This window comes from Hippocampus zosterae, chromosome 13 (genome assembly GCF_025434085.1).
Source record: "Hippocampus zosterae strain Florida chromosome 13, ASM2543408v3, whole genome shotgun sequence".
NCBI lineage: Eukaryota > Metazoa > Chordata > Actinopteri > Syngnathiformes > Syngnathidae > Hippocampus > Hippocampus zosterae.
Window position 1 is genome coordinate 16,782,643 of NC_067463.1, and position 23,035 is coordinate 16,805,677.

Below are 23,035 nucleotides of genomic sequence, written 5' to 3' on the forward strand. Positions count from 1 at the left end.
GTACATATGGGGGCTGGTAGTCGGTTAGCTTTGTAGCACCGAGTAAAAGGTTAGACCTACGTGTGTCTGAGAGTGCATGTATGAATCCATATTCTAAGGCACAGTCAAATGAAAAGTCAACAAACGTCTTCAACTAGGCTCGAGTGTGTAAGACTTGCAATGGCTGAGGTGAATGGGAATATGGAACGAGCGAGTGGGGGTCGTGAAGAGGAACAAGAAGGAGACGATGGTGGAGGCACAAGAGGTCGTGGAGGTTGAGGTGATAAGTCGCCTGCTGGGGAATTAATAGGGAGCAGATGGAGCTACCTTTACTTAATGTAAGGTTGTATATACAAGGGGAGAGATTTATCAGTCTATATGAGAATGGAGTCTGACAATGGCTGCTGGGATGACTTCTCCACTCGGGGAGGATTTAGCATATTTCCGTCTCACTCTGAACTGTGACGTTTCTGAGGGTTAGCATGTCTTAAGACGTTCAGGAAAGATGGACTTGCGTCGTAAAATAGTCATAAAACAAGGGTTAAATATGAATGATTTGAATACAGGGGAGAATTTGAAGCGACAGTTGCTATTATGTTGACTATGGTCAGATGCCATCTTGAGAAAAGTAATCTTTGGAATAATAACTGTGGAGAATTGTGTTTTTAATCAGACACTTGGTAAACATATTAGTTAGATATTTTTAGAAAAACAAGATGTAAAAATTCTGACATAAAGGATTTGGTCACTAGGTCACAACGCCGTGGCCTGGTGGTGAGCATGTCGCCCTCCAGTTTTGAGGGCTTGGGGATATTGGCTGTAGCTTTCCTGTGAGGAGGTTGCAAGTTGCCTGATGTTCTCTCTGTACTACTGAGGGTTCTCGCTCGCTACTCAGGCTTTGTTATACATTATTTTTGAATGAAATTGAAATAATATATTCAGTTATTTTCAATTTGTATTTGTAAAGATGTTTTACAAACATTAGTTTGTAAATGGCTTAAAGTGAGTAAATTGTATTTGGATGGTGAGTGAATGTATTTTCCTACTTAACCTCTCCATTCATGTACAGTATTTCAATGCTCGAAATAGCAGATATGTCTATGCTTTTTTTTAAATCTCCATACCACGGGACTGAAGTATAAACTGTTTACTTGGCTGAAATTGTCGCAGTAATTTTTGAACCACGTCGGGTTTCCGTCAACTTAACCCAGTGAGTTATTTCTACACGGCCAAAAAAAGCACAGTAACATGAGTGGGCCTATCACTCTTATCACTTCACTGATAATGGCCGTCACAGAAAAGATGACCTGGTGAACTCCTCAAATGCCAAAGTGGCCCAATTAGCCACTATGCATTTCATACAATTTCCAAAGGGCAAATGTTCCCAAGCTGTAATTATGTACTCACATTGCCCACCTTGAGTGACCTACCAACCAGTCTTGACGGCCATCTGTTGTAGAGGTAACCATGACAGCGCTACGAAAAAAAAAAGTAGCAGTGTGGTCTATCATTGTGGATGTAATTGGTCAAGTAGCACTTGTTACCTGGTATACAGTACATAGGAAATGTCACTGTGGAGGATGAACAGGGTGCAAGGTGGGATGCTGTTTTTCAAATGGCCAGTTTATTATCGCAACCTCTTTCAACCGCCATATGCAACGAATTAAATGTCATGTTACGGCCACAATCAGGTTTGCATTGCATCTTTAATGTCAAGGTGCTCCTTTAGACGACTGTGCTGGACAAATAATAGCGGTGGTCCAATGAATCTGGGCTGAAATAACCAACATAGTCGTGTTTTTGTCATCACGCAGCTGACCATTCTCACACACATAGGTCAACATCTGCCTCTTGATGTACGCACACAATGTAAATCTTGTAAGTCTGTCCAAATGGATAAAATGTACATGCACTTACCTAAACTGGACAGGTTCTGTCTGGGGACAAAGAAGCCTACAGAGGTCTGGACACCAACGTAGTGATTTAAGATGGAAGGATTGACATGGTTTTGTATTTGTGCTTCATAGTATTCCAATGAATACGCACAACGGTGAAATAGTGCTTGCTTAGTACGTCGGTCTCACACTGCTGAGGTTCTGTGTTTGAAGACTCTCGTCATCCTGTGTGACATATTCTCACTGGGCCCGTGTAGACTTAACATACATGTTAAGTCAGGTGAAGACTTGAAACTGTCCATAGGTGTGAATGTAAAAGTGAATGGTGGTTTGTGTCTATGATTCCCACGATTGGTTGGCAGCCCATCCACGGTTATACCCTTTATGACTGTAATAACGCAAAAACAAAATGGAAGGAAAGAAATAAACTCCTATTCAAACAATCTATTCCATTTTCTGCCTTCGCCGAGGTCCAGCTGACTTCAGTGCATACTGCTGCGAGGTTGGCCCTCACTAATGTCTCCATTGCCTGCACCTGACCCCGGTAGCCAGTGGTGGCCAAATTTAGTTTGGAAACCTGCCACCATGGGAGAGCCGACAGACCCATTAATCAGCAGGAGTCTCCCCCTCCCCCAATCTATAGCGCAGGTCATAGAAGGAGCAGCACACACACAATGCTGCACAAAACAAATGATCGCTGGGACTTGAAAATAACTCTGACAGCGATGTCCGCTCTTCCTTCAACACCGCATATCCTAAATCCTCCATCACCTGCTTTCCGCAGTCTCGCACCTGGCCATGGTTTTCCATCACTCCATGTCTGCTCCATTCTTATATCCCAGTTTGCTTCTCTCTGTCTGCGCCAGGTTGTCATCCTGGGGCCCCTGGTCGTGGGGGTTATTTACACACCTCTAGCCTTGGCTCCTGCTCTCTCCAGGAATTAACTGCAGAGTTAAAACACACACAAAAAAAGCACACACTGACACTAACCGAGATGACCGAAACATTGATGTTTCTTTTGATGGAATGATATGTTAAAGTAAAGCATTTTGGAAGCGCCGGTGAATGTGTACTTATGGGGAAAAAAATACTATGGATGTACTGTCTGTAGTGAGAGGCCAAATTGAATACGACATTTACCGTCAAGTCTTGGACGGACTCATAATGCTCTTGTATCTGGGAAGATCTGCAGCAGACAGCAAAGAAGTTTATCACCCCTCACCCCCCCACATCTACCTTCTGCTTTTGGATTGGAGCTGCAACTGCAACTGTCTGCGTGCAGCAACAGTTAATTGACTTGCAATCAGTGTTTACTATCTTGCAATTAATGCTCCAAGAAGAGATCAGTGGATGTGACACCAGCAGAAGGCATCTTGTGGGCAATATCCCTGAGGTGAGGAAAGATGCCAGGAAGTAACCAGAGAGAATCCATCTGATAACTGCTCAACATTTATATCCAGTGTCACTGGTACACTTATCCTTTCTCATGTGAAACTCTGCTGGGAGACGAATGGTGGAATTGAGCTAGATTAATGAAGGTTACCAAAGTCCCAGATGTTTCTGTGGTAATTAGAGGCATTTGTTTATCAGGAAAACAAGTCACATCAAGAGCAAAGCTTTCATTATAATTTTTCATAATCTTAATAATTCAAGTGTAGCTGCTTCATTTTGTTCCCAATTTATCATGCTAATGTTTTGAATACATCTACATAATTTCAACACTGATTACTGGAACAGTTCGTTACAGACGGGTTTAACACAGGGTTGTTGAATGTTCGTCAAACAAAAACTAAGCAAACAGGAAAAAGGTCTACTGGTTTTACAATGAGAGTGCAACAGATCACAAGGTCAACTGTCACAGAGTAAGCACAAAATAGGATAAATCCCAATCATACAGACACTATTTTCATCAACTTGAAAATTCTAATGATTTGTTTGTATTTTTCATGATCATTTTGTTTCGTCATTCGGAAGAAACTCATCAGCTCTTAGAGAAGCCTGGGCTCTTGAAGCAGCGCAGTGTTAAATATCCCCTGGACTGATGATATCACATTAATGAGTAGTTTGCAGGAAATAGCTTTTCCCACCAGAGTTCACAAAAAGTTAATAGATGACATATTATGCTCATTTCCACCACCGTGTCTTTACAAAGGGACTTCTCTAACAGGAATGAAGCAGAAAATGTCATGTCAACTGTAAAATTCCCAAATGATTGGTAAATGAACCGAAAGGTGTTGCAGCTTTAAACAAGAGCACATGTGCACGACACATGTCCTGTCATCATCATTTCAAAAAGCAGTTGTGGCTGCTGCAATTTAACAACACAATATTTGTACCAAGCAGCACCTCCTAAAAATAAAGGAAATAACAATTGGGAGCCCTCATACTTGCATGACCATTGAATCTATTGTTACGCCAACGACCTACAAACCAGCCTGGAGTCGGTAATGCTGTCAACACTACCTTTCTTTCTTCCGGTCCGATAAGTGTTGGTACATTTGCTTGGAAAATGATACAGGATGAAGATCATTTCTTGGGGAAGCAGCTTTCAGTTTGAAATTATTGAAGTTGGATGTCAAAACTTGGTTTTCAAAAGTTAATTGGGATTGGGCGGCCCGCAGATGCCGTGGGTTCGATTCCAGCTCTGGCCTTCTTCCTGTCTGGAGTTTGCTTGTTGTCCCCGTGCCTGCGTGGGTTTTCACCGGGTACTCTGGTTTCCTCCCACTTTCCAAACACATGCATTGAACACTCCAAACCAGTGGTTCTCAACCTGGTTCAATCCAGCCCTAGGGGTGTGGTGAGTCGATCTCAGGGGTTCGACAGAGCCTCTACCGTACAGTTACAAAAACTTTTGTCTTGAATTTGTATGCACTTTTTTTCTGTTTTTAACAAACGCATTCTCAAATGTCTCAAATTTGTTCAAAATAATATTTTTATTTTTCACTGTGATCATACCTGTGATCAACAAGGGCCGTACGTCATACGTTCAGAGTGAACATGCTTTGAGTAAATTCTATCCGTTATCTTAAGTTTGTATGAGTTACGCCATTTTGAAATACAATGAAAATGTAGATTCACACATTCTCTTTCAATTAGAAGAACAAAGAACTCAGAGTTTGTGCAACAAAACAATGCTCCTTTGAATTCCAAAATAAATGCTGTTCTTAATACGAAGCTAATTTCCTGGTTTGAAACGTTCTTGAGTTTTGTTTTGTCTGACAGCAAAATGTCACAGCTGTTCTCTTCAAAAGTTGACTTTTTCAACTGTACGATCAAGTTGTTTTCCATGTTTGTGGGTTTCCACATACCTGTACAAAATTGTTGTGAGACACTTGACATGGTAAGGTAAGGGCATGTGAGCTCTTGGAAGATGAGCGTAAGCATGAAGTAAAACATTTCATCCAATTCAAATGCCATATGTGTATCAAGCTGAATGCACAAAAGCTGAGAATGCCTTTTCAAATATCAGTGAAAGAGCATTTCAAGGACAGGCATTTCATAGGTATTCATGGAAGAGCGTGATGACGAACGAGTTTTAAATAACCAAGCACAATGCCGATTGACCTGAGCGAAGTATGCTCCCGCTGACAATGAAGGTGCGGAAATATAGATTTTTTTCCTTTTGCAATTTATTGGACTACTCTGGATTGTCAAATGCCAGAAGAATGTACTTGCATGATTCTAATATGGCGACTGTTTGGTGAGGAGGTATAAAAAAAGTTTTTCTTACCACAACGCGTTTGATATGAGTCAAGAAACTCAATTGCCCATTTCTGTTCCAGAATAACATCACCTTTGACTTTCACGACACCACCTATCTGAGAACTGGAAGTAGAATGACCGCTGTTCATTGGTCCAGCACCAAATGAATTCAAAATCGCTGAGAAATTCAGGAAAATGTTGAAAATGGCTCTTGTGATGCTTTAACAACTTGACTGTCAGCTCAACTTTGTGCAATAATATGTCGTTGAAGGGTTAGCTGGACATTACATATACCCGCATTTTGTCTCGCCCCAATTGCCTTGTCAGAAATCAATTGCGGATCAAAATGTGGGTTTGCAATTGGAGGTCAGTCTACACTACAGTATAAATATTTCATCCAGGACTCACGTCAAGGGGCTTTTAAAGATGTGTGCTGGACCATGCTCCTCTCTTGCTGCCCTCTGAAAGTGACAGGGCTTGCGTTTTAGCCCACTTAAGGGCCAGGTTAAATCAATTAAAATCTATTATTCATATAGCAGTGTGGTGACCTCACTGAAATCCCCTATAATTTCAGAATAGAAAGGAGAACAGGCACTGGCAGTGAACTTTGGCTTCCCTGGTTTTCAAGAGAATACAGGAAACAAGTGACCTTGTTTTAAGACTGAAGCCTTGGAAATAAAATTGGAGCTCATAACATAATGTTCCAAGATAGGGTCTGAGTCACAGGCCTGGGCAAATCATGAATGCAGGATTGTATTGAAATGGCTTTGATGATCTGGACCTTGTGTGCGTGTGCACCAGTGGCCCCTTGCATATTTTGAAGAAAATTGGCAGCACATTTTGGATTGCAGATAAATACAGCCACTCTTTGAGTGGGGCATATCATCTTTGCATCCAAGCTTAAAATCCCCTTCATTCTGATTGGACGGATCTGCTCTTGTGCAAAGTGCAACCGTTCTCTTTGTAAGGAAGAAATTCGATTGGATGAGACCCCCCATGCATGGCAGCCTGCTATTTGGTCTGATAATACGCAACGAAGAGTCCGAGGGAGAGAAGTCATTAAGACCTGCTCACATATAATCATCCCATTGCCATTCCCATCTCTTGGTCTGCATTTTATTCTGACCATCTGCACTCTGTCCCCCTTTCATTTGAAAGGACCTCTGCTTGCAGAGAGGAAGCAAATGGAAAGCTCAGAAGCAATGGAAAGTGATTTGGATGTGGTTTGCGACAAGAGTGAACTGTTTTTTTTTTGGTCTTTTTTTTAAAGAAAACAACACGTTTGGAGTGTGTGAAAAATGTATTTTGATTAAAAAAAAGAGAATTGGATGGATGGAAAATTAAAGGGATGGATTTGCAAAAAAGCATTTCTTTTATTTCGCCAGGATTTACTTTTATCCTTTGGATTTGTTGAGTCTGTCCCATGAGTTTTTGTTTGTTTGTTTGTTTGTTTTCTTTCCTAGGCTCATGCAGTAACAATTTATTAGGAAAGCTCTAATCGAGGTCTCTGTTTTAAAAATGCTCGTTAACGTGCAATGATTTATATGCAATCAGGTCAATGTATTCAATTAGTAATGTAACAGAAAGCGTGCCATCCCCATATTGTAATTGTCAGTCTCGTAAATCCACTTTTTGAATTATTTCTCTCATTCTTCAACAAGTCTGACAACAATTTTGCCTTTGTTTTGTGCCATATGCCTACATTACTTATTCTTTTTGTTTTAATCATAATTCACCTGATTTTGAGGCAGGCGGCACGGGGGTCGACTGCTTAGCGTGTTGGCCTCACAGTCCAGAGGTGAAGGGTTTGATTCCGTCTCCGGCCTTCCTTTGTGGAGTTGGCATGTTCTCCCCGTGCCTGCATGGGTTTTCTCCAGGTACTCCGGTTCCCTACCACATTCCGAAAACATGCATGGCGCGTTAAGGGAACGCTCAAAATTGTCCCTAGGTGTGATTGTGAGTCTGAACGGTTGTTTGTCTATGTGTGCCCTGCGATTGGCTGCTGACCAGTTCAGGGTGTCCTACCACCGACTGCCCGAAGACAGCTGGGATGGGTTTCAGCACACCCGCGACACTCGTGAGGATAAAAGGATTAGAAAATGGATGGATATTTATAGACACTTTTCAAGGTCACTGTACAAGCATACAATTAAAAGAAAACAGGCAAAAGGGACAGTTAGGTGAAGAGAGGGCAACGATCTGAACAAGCGAGAGGGTGTGTAGCGATATGAAGATATGGTAGGGGAAGCTTATTGATGGTCTTGAAAGTGCAGATCAGTATGTTATATTGCATGCCACACAAAGAGCCAGTGGAGTAGTTGCAAGGCTGAAGTGATGTGATGGGTGGAGGGGTCCTTGTGATAATCCGAGCAGCAGAGTTCTGGAGAAGTGTAATTTTTGTAGTCACTTCAAGAGAGGTGGGGTGGGGGCATACAGAAGAGAGGTGCAGTAATCTAGGCAGGAAGTGACAAGGCAATGACAAGGACAGCTGCAGTGCGAGGGGTGTGGGAAGGATGGAGCCGATTAATGTTACATCAATAAAAGTATGCAGAGCAGTTGATGTTTACGCGCGGTTGAGAAGAGAGTGTGCTGTCAAGGATGACGTCCAAACTCTTAACCCTAGGGGAGGGAGAAACAGAAGAACTTAGAAGAAATAGAAAAACTGTCAATTTTGGCTGGAGTGGACGTATCTGTAGGATTTCGGCTTTATCACTGTTGAGTTGTTGAAAATTGGATCAGCATCTACGGTGAAGGTCAGAGAAGTAGTAGGATTGGTGGAGAGGTCGAGCTGGGTGTCATCCACATCACAGTGAAAGGGTCAGTTAAATTTTGGGCGAATATTTCCGTGAAGCAGGATGAAGAAGATCAAGATCAGAGCTCCCAAGACCCCGGAGGACACCAGAACAAACAGGGGAATGGAAGGGGGTCGAAAGATTTCAACTGAACAATCTGGTTCAGCTGGACAGGTAAGAATTGAACCATTGAATGTGTGTGTATGTGTGTGTGTGTGTGTGTGTGTGTGTGTGTGTGTGTGCGTGTAGTGCCAATGTTTTTGAGTCTTTGGATTGGATTGGATTAAACGTTATTGTCAAATGTACAGTATGTGAAACATACAGCACAGATGACATTTCTTCCCTCTCAACACAAAACAAGTGGAGCCGCTGTGAGTGTCCGCGCCGCCAGCAAAAGAAAAGTTAACAAAAAAATGAGAGTCTGTTCATGGGACCAGAATGAAATTCTTTGTTGTGATTATTGTTGATAATGCGGGACGGGAGCTGGGAAGCAGCAGTCTTTTCTGAGATTTCTGATCGAAATAGGAGATGGTGATGGCTGCTGTTTTGAATGCTGTAGGAACAATGCTAGTGGAGAGTTATGAGTGTTAGTGATCAGGGGACCAAAGGCAAGCTTGAACCAGAACAGTCTTCTTGGCATCCACATACACATGTTGGCACCCATCGATACGAACGTGGGTACATACAACACTCTTTTTGAGCTTTGTGCCTACATTGACGCTAACCTATGAAGAGCAAACTTGTCAGTCCATTCCATGAGTGCAAGAAAACCAAAAACATAAGATGCGGGCATATTGTGGTTGATGGTTCTGCAACAGACACAGTTGTGACAAGGGTCCTGGGAAGAGATGAAAACAAAATGGAATTGTTTTTTCAAATGTTCTACACATACATATTAAGTTGTTGACAAAAAAAAGAGTTGAGAAATTAGCAAGTTGTGACTTAATTTCATTGCAGTTCCTTTGATGGGAACGTTGTTCCTACCGACTCGGCACATAGGCATGCCAGTTTGTCGGACTTCTACAGTGCATTCCTGTATCTAGGGTGAGTTCGGGAAGTCACTCCGATGACCTAACATGACCCTGAGGGTGGTGTTCAGAGAGGCATGCTGCACTCTACTCCCATTAATTTTGTAACACACCCTATTTTATAAACCAATCAGCAGCTCATGCTTGAACTGATTCCATCTGTAGTGCCTGACGCTTTAGTCGCACTGCGTCCCCAATCCCAAATTGGGGCAACGACAGCGCGCTCTGGCACTCCTTTTTTTTTTATACTCCCTTGACAATCCAGGTGGCATGTGTCAATTTTTATTTTACTATCGAGGAGTTAAAATACCCAGACAGAGTTCCACAAGTGTAAATGGTTATGGCCACCTGGCTCAAGCGCAGCCAAACAAATGGGGGGAGTCCACACAACGCTCACAATATTACGATATTTATCTCAAATGATCAGTGCCGGACAAAGAAACAAAAGTACCAGTGTAGATGGCAGCTGACTACATAAAAATGTGCGGTCACATAGCACAGCAGGGAATCTTGGGAGAGAAGAGAGAAAGAGACTGTTGGCACCAGCCTCCCTTATATCCAGGCTGCCTCCATTCTGGTCAAACCATCTTCAGGTGAATCACCTGGCAACCAGGAGAGGGTGCTGACTCCCACCTCACAGGGAGCCTACAAAATCCACAGGTGCATAACAAAACAAAGTAAGAACATTTCTCGTGGCTGGATTCACCTTTATTTATATTATTTTAGTAATATTTAGTTAAAGTGATATTGTTGGGCAATATCTGAAGCTAGACACACACACACACACACACACATTCATCCATCCAACCGCTTTCCAGTCACGAGGGTCGAGGGCATGTTGGAGCCTATTCCAGCTGACTTTGGGTCATAGGCGGAGGACACAATCGCTGGGCACACACAGACGAAAAACCATTCACACTCTCAATCACACTGTAGGACAATTTAGAGTGATTAATTTGCCTACGTTGTATGTTTGTAGAATTTGTAGGACACCGGATTACGCGGAGAAACAGAATCGGACTATGCACTTCTGCACTGTGAGTGTGTGTGTGTGTGTGTGTCTGAGAGAGAGCGAGAGAGAGAGTGTGTGTGTGTGTGTGTGTGTGTGTGTGTGTGTGTGTGTGTGTGTGTGTGTGTGTGTGTGTGTGACTTGTTCCTGTCTAAAATATCACTGCAGTGCTTTGATGCATAATGTGGCAGAATGCTTTTTGACTCGCTACTCATTAATACAGTGTGAAAGAAACAAAAACAGGGATTTCCATTGGTGTCACAGGGAGGAAGGTATTTAAAAAGTCTGACTGTTAATCAATGGAAACGTTTGTAAACCTGATACGAACTCATAGGACACACACTTTTGGCTATGAAATGTTTTCTTATAATAAGAATGAACATTTGCAGTTGGAATGCAATTGTTCGTTTGAACCTTGCCTTGATGCTTGATGATTCTGCTTCAGTTTAATTTAGAAATAACGTGGCAAAAATCTGCGCTAAAGTCGCAGATGAAAAGAGGGGTCACAAATTTTCTTGAGCTAAAAATTGACTGCTGATCACAGCCAGATCCTTGTGTGGTTGGGATTAGAGTGCATACAGAAGATTTTAACTAACACATCTTTTGAAGGTGGTTTTTTTTTGTTTTGTTTTTTAGCTCTGAAGCACCAGTGGTTGATGGCTCTCATAGATTGACTATAGCTTTCTTTCTTTTTGCACAGTGGAGGCATCAAGCAGTCACCTGATCCCATCCCCTTTTCACTCTTTGGCCTCAGCTGGTGCCATGGCATTGTTATAAGACCAGAGTAGCCATTTACACCAAGATACACGCACACATTGTACATGGACACCACCCTCATATGGCTCAAGGGCCAAAGATGGTTTCAACCCCTTTGTGTGTGGCCTCTTTTGCCAAACTGTATGCTGGTGCTTCGATGTGGTTGGAGATTGTGATGGCCCAGAAATGCATTGTGAGTGACTGAAATATAATAAGGCCACTCACCCTCAGGGTAGAATGAAATGCTGATAAAACACGGATGGCTTTGAAGTCAGAGTTTGAATTCCAAATTGGTAGAAAAAAGACAAAACATAATTTCTCTGAATGAAGAAGAAAATAGATCCAGACACACTCGGTGGCAAAGTATCAGATTCACAGCCTTATTTATTTGCAGCCTAAAACTATTGCTTGCTTTGCTCGACTTAATAGGTACTATCCACTTACTCCAGCAGAGTGAGCATATTGTTTCTATCTAATTGACACTAAGCTCATGGCTATTACCATGTCAACACTGGATTACTGCTGCCTTTGAGCTTGTGGAGTGGTCGACTTGGCCCACATTCAGGCCTTGTTTTCCTTTCCACCCTTGTCCTCTGCCGCTTGCACACATCTAGTCGGGCGAGCTCATGCGCGATCGTTTCAAGACACACACACACACAGTGAAACACATGGAAACGCTCCCTGTCTCACATTTCTGTCTTTCCACCCCGTCTTTCTCCCTCATCTGCTTCACAGAAAACATGTTCCAGCAACAGACCAGGATTCCAAGGCCAATTTCAGCATCACTGTAAAGTCCCCCCTCTCACAGGATCCCCTCGGTACAGAGACGAGTGAGTGGCCATTCAGAGGCTGGATAAGTTGGTGACTGGCCAGGAGAGGCCTCTGGTGAACAGAGACAGTAATTAGCATACAACGACCATTAACAAACAGATTAGCCCCTTGACCAGCATGGAATCCTGTCATCACCGTCGCGTACGTGTACGTGTGAAAATAGAAACCCACTGGTTGGTGAATACCTGAGTTTCACTTCAACCTTTAAGACAGAGGCGGAGTTATGTATTTGATTTGGAAGATATGAACAGGATGTGGGTTACCAACCTAACTGAAAAACTATCCAACCTTTTTCCATGAAAATCTTGTAGGCGGTGGGGCAGGATCTGAGTGGGAAATTATTCTTCCAAATATTAAGTTATTTTCATCTTTCTCACTAATGTTTATGTGCCGATATCTCCAAAGCGATGTGGGGTTAACAAAGCCATTGTGAAAGGCAGCGCAACAAACCTGTTGAATCATTTGAACAAGTACAGTGCAAGTGATGTGGAGCGCATGAAAATGCGAACAGAGTTTGCATAGCCAGGCCATGTAAACGTTAAACGTCAAACCATGCATCGACCGGACCAAAGCAGCACTTCATCAATCAATCGCATCATTATTTTATGCTGCACATTTGCAAGTAGCAGTGATGTTAACAATAACAATGAACTAAAAAATGTTTAGGTTTTAAGGCTGATTGATTATTCCTCAGGGCTCAATTTTTATGAGCTCACTGAATAGTTATTTTATAATATTATACATTTGTTGTACTGTTGAGCAATAAATGTTTTTTTAAAAATTCCCTTTTCATGATTTTATTCGGAAAATGGTAGTCCAGTGGTTAGCACGTCGGCTTCACAGTGCAGAGGGTCCGGGTTCGATTCCAGCTCCGGCCTCCCTGTGTGGAGTTTGCATGTTCTCCCCGGGCCTGCGTGGGTTTTCTCCGGGTGCTCCGGTTTCCTCCCACATTCCAAAAATATGCATGGCAGGCTGATTGAAGACTCTAAATTGTCCCTAGGTGTGAGTGTGAGCGTGGATGGTTGTTCGTCTATGTGTGCCCTGCGATTGGCTGGTAACCGATTCAGGGTGTCCCCCGCCTACTGCCCGGAGGCAGCTGGGATAGGCTCCAGCACCCCCCGCGACCCTAGTGAGGATCAAGCGGTACGGAAGATGAATGAATGAATGAATGTATTTCCAGTCTTACAATTTTGAAGTTCAGTCCGGTAATGTGATTTTTCAGTGCAGATGGTTTAAAACTGGCAATTGAAAAGCAATTTAAAGTAATGAAAATGATAGTTGCATCCAAATATCAAAACAGAACAATACTTTAGTGCGTTGAATTTGCAGATTTTTTTTTTTCAAGGGGTTGCTCGCAGAGTAACAGCATTTGAGCACCATTTTATTGCGTGTACATCATTGTAAAACGGAACAAAATGTGTATGAAATGACTTCCCTTATTCGTTTATTCACTCACAGTATAACTGTTTATGTGCACATATGTTGTTTTGTCTTTTTTGTGTGTTTATGTTCAGCCTCATTCCCTCAGTGCCTGCTGGTCACTTTTGGCATTTGGTAAAAAAAAAAAAAAAAAAAAGAAAGATGCTTCCATTCCCCAAGGCTCCTTCACTTCCAGCACTGTGTGAGATGAGGCTGTGATATGTGGAAATTATTTTTTAACCGCTATAAATCGCTGATTCCCATCCTCTTTTCTCTCTCTCTCTCCCTCGCTTTCCCTCCCTATTCCTCCCCCATAGCTGGTGAATCCGCCCTGCTGTGTGCGCTTAATGAAAGATAAGAAGGGTCCTCCACCACTGACACTGAGCCACGGACCCTCAGAGGACCGCGCTAATCTGCTTGGCTCCTAATGGAGGCCACTTTGTGTCTGCCGAGGATCATTTCATATCAAACAAATTGTGTCCTGTGAAACCCATTACATTTTGGGCCCTTTAGAGATTCTTCACCCTTAGCTGACACATAGAGGACATTCTCAGCCTGACTTTGGATGGTGTAAACATTCCCAAAGATGTTCCTCTGTGGAGCAGCCCTTTGCCAGTTTGAAGAAGGGCTTTGCGCACGGTTAAAACCTGATCAAGTTTACATGAACTGGAGAAGAAAAAGACAAAACTATCAGCGTCCTTGCAGTGAAATGAGAACACATATGGAAAAAATAAAGCCGAGGCGTATATAAGTGACTGACAAAGAGTGAATAAATGTTCATCTTTGTAATCTTACCTGTATTCAGTCGTATAATTGTGTCTCTGCATGGGTTGCAGTGGCATGTGCCGATAAGATCTGGAAAATTTCTGAAGAAAACTACATCCACATGTTATGATTGCTGTACTTACTGTATTTCAATAAAAGGCAGGCACAGCTGGGTTGACAAAGTAAGCAACACGGTCACAGCATGTGCCTCGAAAAATCGGATGTTGTTTGCTGGAGCGCGAGAGGTGGACTGAAACAGCCACGGTGAGGCAGATTTGAAAACGCCATCACAGACAACATGTTCCTAATATATCTCCAGTCACCCTGCAAAGCAAAACTGTCACGGTAAGCGGCAGGCGCAACAGCGAAACATGTAGAGTAAATTTCTATTTGTATTGACAATAGTGTAATCTGCTGGGACTGTGTCACCCCTTGTGCAGGTCATCACTCTTAATGTTTATGTTATGTGTCTGCCCGGGTGTGTGTATTAATGTGTATGTTTTCCTGCATGCGTTTCATAGCATGCTTGTGTGTCTGTGTATGCCATCAGTTCTGCTGGAGGAAAAAAACAAAACAAAACAAGGAGGGGTTGGGAGTTGAAAATGATCTGGGGCCGATACATATGAAATAGCAGGGCTCATACATAAACATAGCACCAAGGCCCCGGGGCCAGGCAATCTACGAGGCAAATTGCTCACCAGTCAGCCATGGAGGCCGCACTGTTTACTATGCATGAGGTCTTGTGACATGCTTTAAAGCCGCCCCTAAAACTGGATGACTGGGCTTGGGGTATTGAAAAGTTTGCTTTTTCCATTGCTATGGTGCGATTTCCTATGAAATACTGTGTACTGTATGCAGTGGGCGGAGGACAGATCAGCACATTGCTCTGCGGAGCTGTTGTAAGTTGCACAGTGCTGTGCTGGTGTTATGGTGTTGTTGAAAACAAGCATTTTTGATGCAGCAAATTATTCCTATAAATGCACTGAACATTGTATGCGCTGAGATTGATTGTAATCGAGGCGAGATAGGAATGGTAATCAAACTGGCAAGCATGTCGGAAAAGGACCAGAAGGACAATATGACTTTATTTTTTTTTAACTGCTGTTGATTTGTTTTTGGGTTTTTTTACGATTGAGGTAAACAAAATAAGTGCATCCAGACAATAATATCCAGTTTGTTAAACCTACAAATATTCACTCTTGAGGCTGAACATTTAATCCGGCACACGTTTAAAAACATGAATAAGACAAATGAGCAACGAGAAGAGAGCATGAAACAATGGTGACATTTAAACAAGCTACTGGAACACAGCTGCACTTACCAGCTTGGAGTCCCAGGGGGAGCGCTCATCAATTCCATTCCAACCATAGGGCCCAAGTTCAAGTTCAAAGTCAGGCAACCATGGTGCCATCAGGAGAGATGCCCACCCACATGTCCCGGAATTAACGATAGGCCGACTCTAGATGAGGTCAGAACAAATTGAGCAGGAAAGCTATTTAAAATATCCCTTTTTGAGAATTGTGGCTGTGTGTGTGTGAGTGTGTGTGTGTGTGAGCGCGCATGCATTGGGGAGTGGGGGGGTGGGTCGAAGAGGGATGACAGTCATATTGCACCTTTGCTTCCCCTCTGTCTCTCTTTTTCTGTCCATCTGCATTTTCTCTCCCTCTCTCAGGCTATAATTATGCTAATAGTATGTATATAGCAGTGGCCCCAGAGCCTTGGGGCATATTGAAGGCTCCCAGGTCTTTCCCTCCTGTAACAGTATTAGGGTGCTATTGAAAAGCAGACGGCGGGTGAGAAGGGGGGCAGGATAGAGAGATAGCATGGGGTGGCAAATGGGACATGACCACCGTGCTCTCTGTCACGCCGCCGCCCATTGTCTGCCCAAAGAAAGGGCCTCCGTCACCAGTGGGATGATAATAAAGCAAGAATGGGCCGTGCATATTAAACAACACAACGGACCATGCAGACCAACCTGCATGGGTGCGCTGACGGGAAAACCGCATGGACCGGGCCGATAGAGAAACTGGTTTAATGGGAGAGGGAGGGACCGCGGGAATGGAAGAAAGAAAAGCTTGCATCGTGTGGAAAAGGCACAAAGAGAGGGAGACAAACACAGATAACTGTTAAGTATTTGTTTTCCTTTCAAGACACCTGCTAATGTCAGAGGTCTCAGCCAGTGTCGGATAAAGGCCATTTTCCCACAAGCTGCTCTTTCAGAATTCTTTTTTTTTTTTTTTTTAAACGGGGAGTCGTTTGGTGAAAATAGCTTCAAACCTCCTATACTGTAAATGAGTCAGTTATGAAATCATATTTTAATTATATTTTGACATTTAGTTAATATTGCAATACTTCAGTCAAATAATCGCAATTATTAGATCCTTATTAACTGCGCAGGAAACAATTTCAAAGAAATGTTTACAACCATCAGGTTAACAAGTGAACATGTAAATTAATTGATACATAAAGTATACAGTAAACAATATATGAAGTCACTTTTGTTTTTGATAACATGCAACAAATGAATGCGGTCTTCAAGGTGAAGGGGATGCAAGCTGCCCTTTATACATGCAATCTCACACACAGTCTATAATTTTTTTAGATATGTTTTCTGAATTAAAGCAAAGCAATAATGCGCTGGCCCTAAACAAAGATGTGTGTACAGGATGCACACAAAAATACACGTTAGCTGTTCACTGAGCTGATGTCCCTCCCATATTGTCAGGTGGTTGTAAAGCATGCACAGGAGCTAACACTCAACCTCAATTCAAATATTTGTTAAATGAAATTATATTTATTTATTTTTCTATTCCGAAATAGCAGTTTATTCTCTCAAATTCCTAACCCTGGTTTAATAGCTGTGAAAATGTCTACGTTATATTTTATTTATTTATTTTGGTGTCAAATCACGTTTCAGCCATTATGTACTGCCATGCCAGGCTTATCTGCCCACGGGCCTTCAGAACAAAATTACTTAAAGTATATTAGCAATTGGAGTGTTTATTTGACCAACACAATTCAAAATTGTTCCTCCCAAGTTGTGTTTTTGTATAATATTGAAGGTTGTGGAGGATTCGCTCTCCGAGTCCGGAGTACAACGTTTTATTTTCCCAATATTTTTCCCAAATATTTTTGTTGAGTTCCAAATTAGACAACAATTACAGTACATCACAGTAACTGAACTCGTGTGGAAGTTAAAAAGAAAAGCTTTGAATTAATGCAACAAAAAGAATATTTTGTCTGAATTTGTAGAAGTAATTAGAAATGCATATGTTTTCAGAAAACAATGTCCTAATACAGTAAATACACTGGAATATATTGTAAATCTCAGACTGCTATGGGGACGGTTAGATCCAAGGAATCCAAACTATCGCAACCCCCGAGGTCATGAAATATATCTTCCATACAATGAATTTCAGGAATTTATAACAACAATGGTGGAACAGTTAAATCATCACAGTGATGATCAAATCTTTTCCAGGAATTCGGCATGCTCTCTACCTGTTTTAAGGAGGAAATCCCTGACGTTTTTATATACTCTTCTGATCCTCTCTTAGAGCTTTTGAGCTTTTGGGGATTCTAAAACTGTTTTGATGGCCGCTGTCAGATATGGGGCATTAAGATCAACCAAGTGTACGTCTGATCTGGCTTTCCTTCCAGTCTGATGGTAGCTCAACTCACAGTCCCAAGTTCCAGCGTTTTTTTTGTTTTTTGCCTGGGTGCTACCTGCCCCCACCCATTCCCATTCCCATCCTTGCCCTCCTCTGTCTTTGCCTGAGTATGTTGAGAGGTGTCAACAGTAGAGGCGTGGGTGTGGAAGGCTCTAGCATGGTTCACGGCTATCGCATGTGGCCCGGCAGCTATGCAGCGTGGCAACCATCTGTCCACATGTCACACAGTGAGTTGCTCTCTCTCTTTCCCCCTTGCTTGCTCTGTCGCTTCCTGCCCTCTTTTTCATTCTTCCTCATCTCCTGCATACGCGGTCAGTAGCAAGAGGTTAGTCCCCTATTAAAGGAGCCGAGAGGGGGGTGGTGAAAAACAACGTCAACTCTTTCCTCTTTTCAGAACAAGCAGACTGCACACCTCCGACACTTGACATTTTGCAGGTAATGCAAGCTATTGACAATCAGCGGCCACGGTCTTAGGTACACCTCCACATTCTTGTGAGACGTACGAGAGCTGTATCAAAAAATATATCAAGGATGATCATGCTTACTTTTCATTAGCACAGGCATTATTTTAAATAAAATGTTTATGGCAGTTGTTGAGGTTTGCGCTTTGTCCTCCTCTATTGGTGCAGATTCAATGTTGTGCCTGTGGAACTTTTTGGAAGAGAAAAAGGCAGCACTCTTCACAGACCAGCGAGTGGCAGTGTGTCACAGTTACAGCAGACCACCTTCAAGCATCCACATGTACTGCGATTGCATAAATGGCAATATGTGTGCATCTGCGTCTGTACAGTTATAGCTTTCTTTTTCAAATGTGCTCTTGACACCACAGCAAATTTGCACACTCATGTGATCAACCCTCTGTACGCATTTGTATTTGTTGAAAGTAACCTTTTTTTTTGTGGCTGTCTGATTAATTGTCTTCAGCACATGGGCATGCCAGAAAGAGAGTAGTAAGACGACAGTAGTAGCAAACAAACCATAATATTGTCATCAAGGATACCACTGGATTAATGACCTTAAAAACCTGGAAATGTCCATAGATCTCAACTATTTAGCTTATAATTTCCTCCCTGGGTCCTGAGCATTAAACCCGCTGTGTTGTTCTTGGCAGTCCGCAGCCGGACCAGATCATCTCATGGACGTTGATACTTTCCCCTGGGATCCATTCGCCTCTCCATTTGATGGAAGCCAAAAGGGGCCTTTGGCCAGAAAGGTCCCATTATGTCTCAAGGACAAAGTTTTAGGGGTGAAAAAACCTTTTTCCAGATCACCTCTGGGTTCAAGCATGTTGACAGATGCCCTGTTCAGCGATGAATGTTTTCTTTTATACCTTTTAAGTAGTTTCCTGCTATCCCAAAGCTTTGCAGCACATTTCCGTTTGCACTGGATACTGAATGTGTGGTCAACATAGGGCTTCTCCTGAGCTACAAACAAAAATCTTTGTTTTCTTCACCGTTCAGCTCTGATGTGTACAGTATGCCATAATGATCGCAGAGTCCGGAGCCCAGATTGCGACTACATTCCCATCTCATGACCTCATGGCTGCATGTATGTATTAAACAGATGTGGGCTGGCTATGGCAGGGCTGAAACAGGATAGGGCAGCCTATAGCCTTTAGGCTGGTCTTCGCCGGCCTCGGAGCCAGGGGCCGGAGGGTGCAGAGGGCAAAATAAACAGGATAGATCTCTGGGCATGTGCAGGGGGTGCTTGTAAAAGGGAAAGAGCAAAAAAGAGAGAGGAACCCCCTACCCTCCCGCCCCCATCATTTCCCATGTGCTACCCAGAATGTTCAGGCAGCCTTCCATGTCAGCATGATGTGAGAACAGTGAGTCCATTTTATGCTGATGCACAGCAAAAAAGAACACAACATGTTGGACATTCAGTCCAATTTATTACAAGTGATGGGTCCCTGTAGATTTTCCAAACTCATTTCAATGGTTCAGAACATATTCTTTTATCCTCAGGGCAAACACTACAGTGGACGTTTTTTTTTTTTTTCCGTCTAAGACGTCTGTTGTGCAAGTATTCCACGTTATTGGTATTGTTGTCATTTGTAATGTTTTGGTGACTTCCCTGAGTGTTTGACTCATCTGACTGCGTGGGTTCAGTTCCCACTCAGTGACGGTGTAAATGTGTGTGAATAGGTTGTCTCTGAGTTTTAGCTGTGATGGATTGTCAACCATGCCAGGTTGGTCTTAGCCTGAAGTCAGATGAGATGTGTGCCAGTGTTCAACTACATTTTCCTGGATAAGTGGGATGAAATAATGGATGAATGCATGGAAATTCGGGTGTTGTTGTTTTGTTGACAAAGGTATACATCATAGGTGTCAAACTCAGGTCCTGGAGGGCCGCTGCCCTGCATGTTTTCCAAGTCTCCCTGTTGCAACACACCTGATTCAAATGAACAGGTTCAATGTCAGGCTAGCGCAGAGCTTGCTGATGATCCGATCATTTGAATCAGGTGTGTTGGAACAGGGAGACTTGGAAAACATGCAGGGCAGCGGCCGTCCAGGACCTGAGTTTGACACCTATGGTATACATGATACGGCGGTCGTACATTTTTTTTTTTTTTTTATGTACGCAGTGTTTGGTGAGTGCAAGTTACAAAAAAAGGTCACAAAGTTTTGTGTGACTGTTTCACCTTTCTTCTTCCATATGTTTACATCCACATATCCCTAAATAAATACACAAAAAATGAAGTCTGAAAGCTCATGTTTGACAAAGATGAACGCTAAGTACAATTTTGCTATAATTAGATTTATAAATGTAAAACGTCGTTTCAAATAGTTATTTTTTTTAAGCATTTTAGTTTTATGTCATTGACAAAAATGTATTCAATTTTAGTTATTTTGCTAGTTTTCATTAAGGAGAATAATCTTGTTGGACTATGCTGAAGGTGAGCATATACTCTATGGATGGGTGGGGGGCACGCTGTATATTTTTTTTAACAAAGATTATTGATTATAAAGTGTGTTGATACCTTAATGATGTTGCTTGTAAACACTTCCCGGGAAAGAAGAATAATGCTGATCAAGGAGGTTTGCGTTGCTGAAGAGCGAACGGAATCCAGATGACAGCATGAACCATATTCTGCATAGTTGATTGATCGTGTACTTCATTGTTTACATGCAACAGCCACACACTGCGTCCTCCTGCAGTGGCACATGGAGAGCCACCATTAATGAGACCGACACCCACCAAGGCGAAACACTCTAACTAGCCCGCAGCCTCAGACCCATCTATTCTCAATACGCCACATTCTTATTCATTTTTCCCAAAAACCTGACACTGCAATCTGATGATGAACCAGCCCCATTATTTTTGTGCACCAGTAGGAAAAGATAGAGCTCATAAAGTTGGGCCTTGCTACAACCAACATTATCCCTCTATGTCAGAGGTTGGTAATATCCAAGCAGTTTGGGAATCCAGAGGTGCATACAGAATGATGTCATTAATCCTCCAGGGCAATCTCTGCCTCTTTTGCTGTCTTTTTTTTCCCTTCGAATAAATGCACCAAATACAGAGGCACATTTGCATACTGCAGAAGCTACCAGATGGCTGGCTCACTGGGCTTTGGGTACAAATTAGATTTCTTTCTTTTTCTTTTCCCATCCTTCTTATTTTTATTCTCGTTTTTATCAGCGAGGGTCTCAGTGGATGGACTGGTGAACAAGATGTCCGATACCAGGGGCTAGGAGCAGCTGTAATTAATGAGCATTTTTATTCATTTATTTATTTTCGCACCAGCATGAAAGCCTTGTGAATTACTGAAAAGTCTTGACAGAAAAGACACACACTGGTTTCTCTCAGTAAAGAGTGACCAAAGATGATCAGCAAATGCAGCTATATGATCTAAAATGGTAGGCTCCTACAACTAACACATTGTTTGTTTCACCTGTTCAGTTTTGTGTCATTGTAAGTTTTTTAGAGGGCATCAAAATAACTGCAATAACTGTGCTTTCAAAATGTCAGAAAAAACAAATTAAATCAAGCATTTTATAAAATCAGTCAATCAATAAATCAATCGGATATTTATTTAGACAGCACTTTTCATAAAAATGGTTCCTCACAACGAAATGTAAGGTACCCATTCCCGCCAATACATAAACAGTTGCATTCTATATAGGCAGACATTCATCCCCACACACGCACATTTTCCCCCTTTATAATTAAAATCACCATTTTAAAAATGAATTTTAGCCATCCATTTTCCGATCCGCTTTATCCTCACAAGTGTCGCGGTGGGTGCTGGAGCCTATCCGAGCCGTCTTCACGCAGTAGGCGGGGGACACCCTGAACCGGTTGCCAGCCAATCGCAGGGCACACAGAGACGAACAGCCATCCAAGCTCACACTCACACCTAGGGACAATTTTGAGTGTTCAATCAGCATGCCGTGCATGTTTTTGGAATGTGGGAGGAAACCGAAGTACCCAGAGAAAACCCACGCAGGCATGAGGAGAACATGCAAACTCCACCCAGGAAGGCCAGAACTGGGATAGAACCCACGATCTCTGCACTGTGAGGTCGACGCGCTAACCACTGTCATGCATTTTGTATTTATTTTATTCGTCTGACAGTTACTTTTGTTTGATGTTCTTCAACATTAAATAATTATACAAACAAGCAAGAATTTGAGATGACTGAAAATATTTTTTCATGGCAATGTTCATGTCATGCTAGCCTTTTCCAAAAAAATGATACTCTGCTTATATGTGTCTTGAGAATTTTAGTTCATTTTCATGTGTCTCGATTGGTGACTTGTCAAATTAGCTTTTCAGCAGACAAGAGTTACAAAATATTTAAAGGTATATTTTTCTGGAGATATTTTTCTGTTAACAAGCTCATAAACTGATATGAACGTGGCAGTTGTCTATACGTGTATCCTGTCTTTTTTTCCGAAACAGTAAAAATGACATATTTGTCGAAATGGTTCCCTGTAAACGGCCCCATAAAAGCTGAAAGCTGATGTCTGCTGTCTGGCAAAGCTCTACACCCTTGATGCCTTTATGACATTGTTTGTGTCAGTCAACCTTGAACCCATAGATTTTTTTTTTCTACCTCAATGCTGGAAAATTGCCTTCTTCAAAGTGATGCGAGCAAAGGCTCCATCTAAGGGATGTACGGTGTTATGTTGCTCACGGATATCAAGTAGAAGAGCCTGAATATATTGTCACCTCCTGCCTTGTT

General features: G+C 42.3%; 1 protein-coding gene and 1 long non-coding RNA gene across 2 annotated transcripts in view; one reads left to right on the plus strand and one right to left on the minus strand.

Annotated features, from left to right (window-relative positions):
• Positions 1 to 23,035, minus strand: part of LOC127613356 (transmembrane channel-like protein 7) — a 249,308-nt gene that overhangs the window by 100,937 nt on the left and 125,336 nt on the right. The gene's annotated exons all lie outside the window — the stretch shown is intronic.
• On the plus strand, positions 10,439 to 14,205 carry LOC127613395 (uncharacterized). Its single transcript, XR_007966171.1, has 3 exons — positions 10,439 to 10,677; positions 11,897 to 12,139; positions 13,729 to 14,205. It is a non-coding gene; the product is annotated as an uncharacterized LOC127613395 (long non-coding RNA).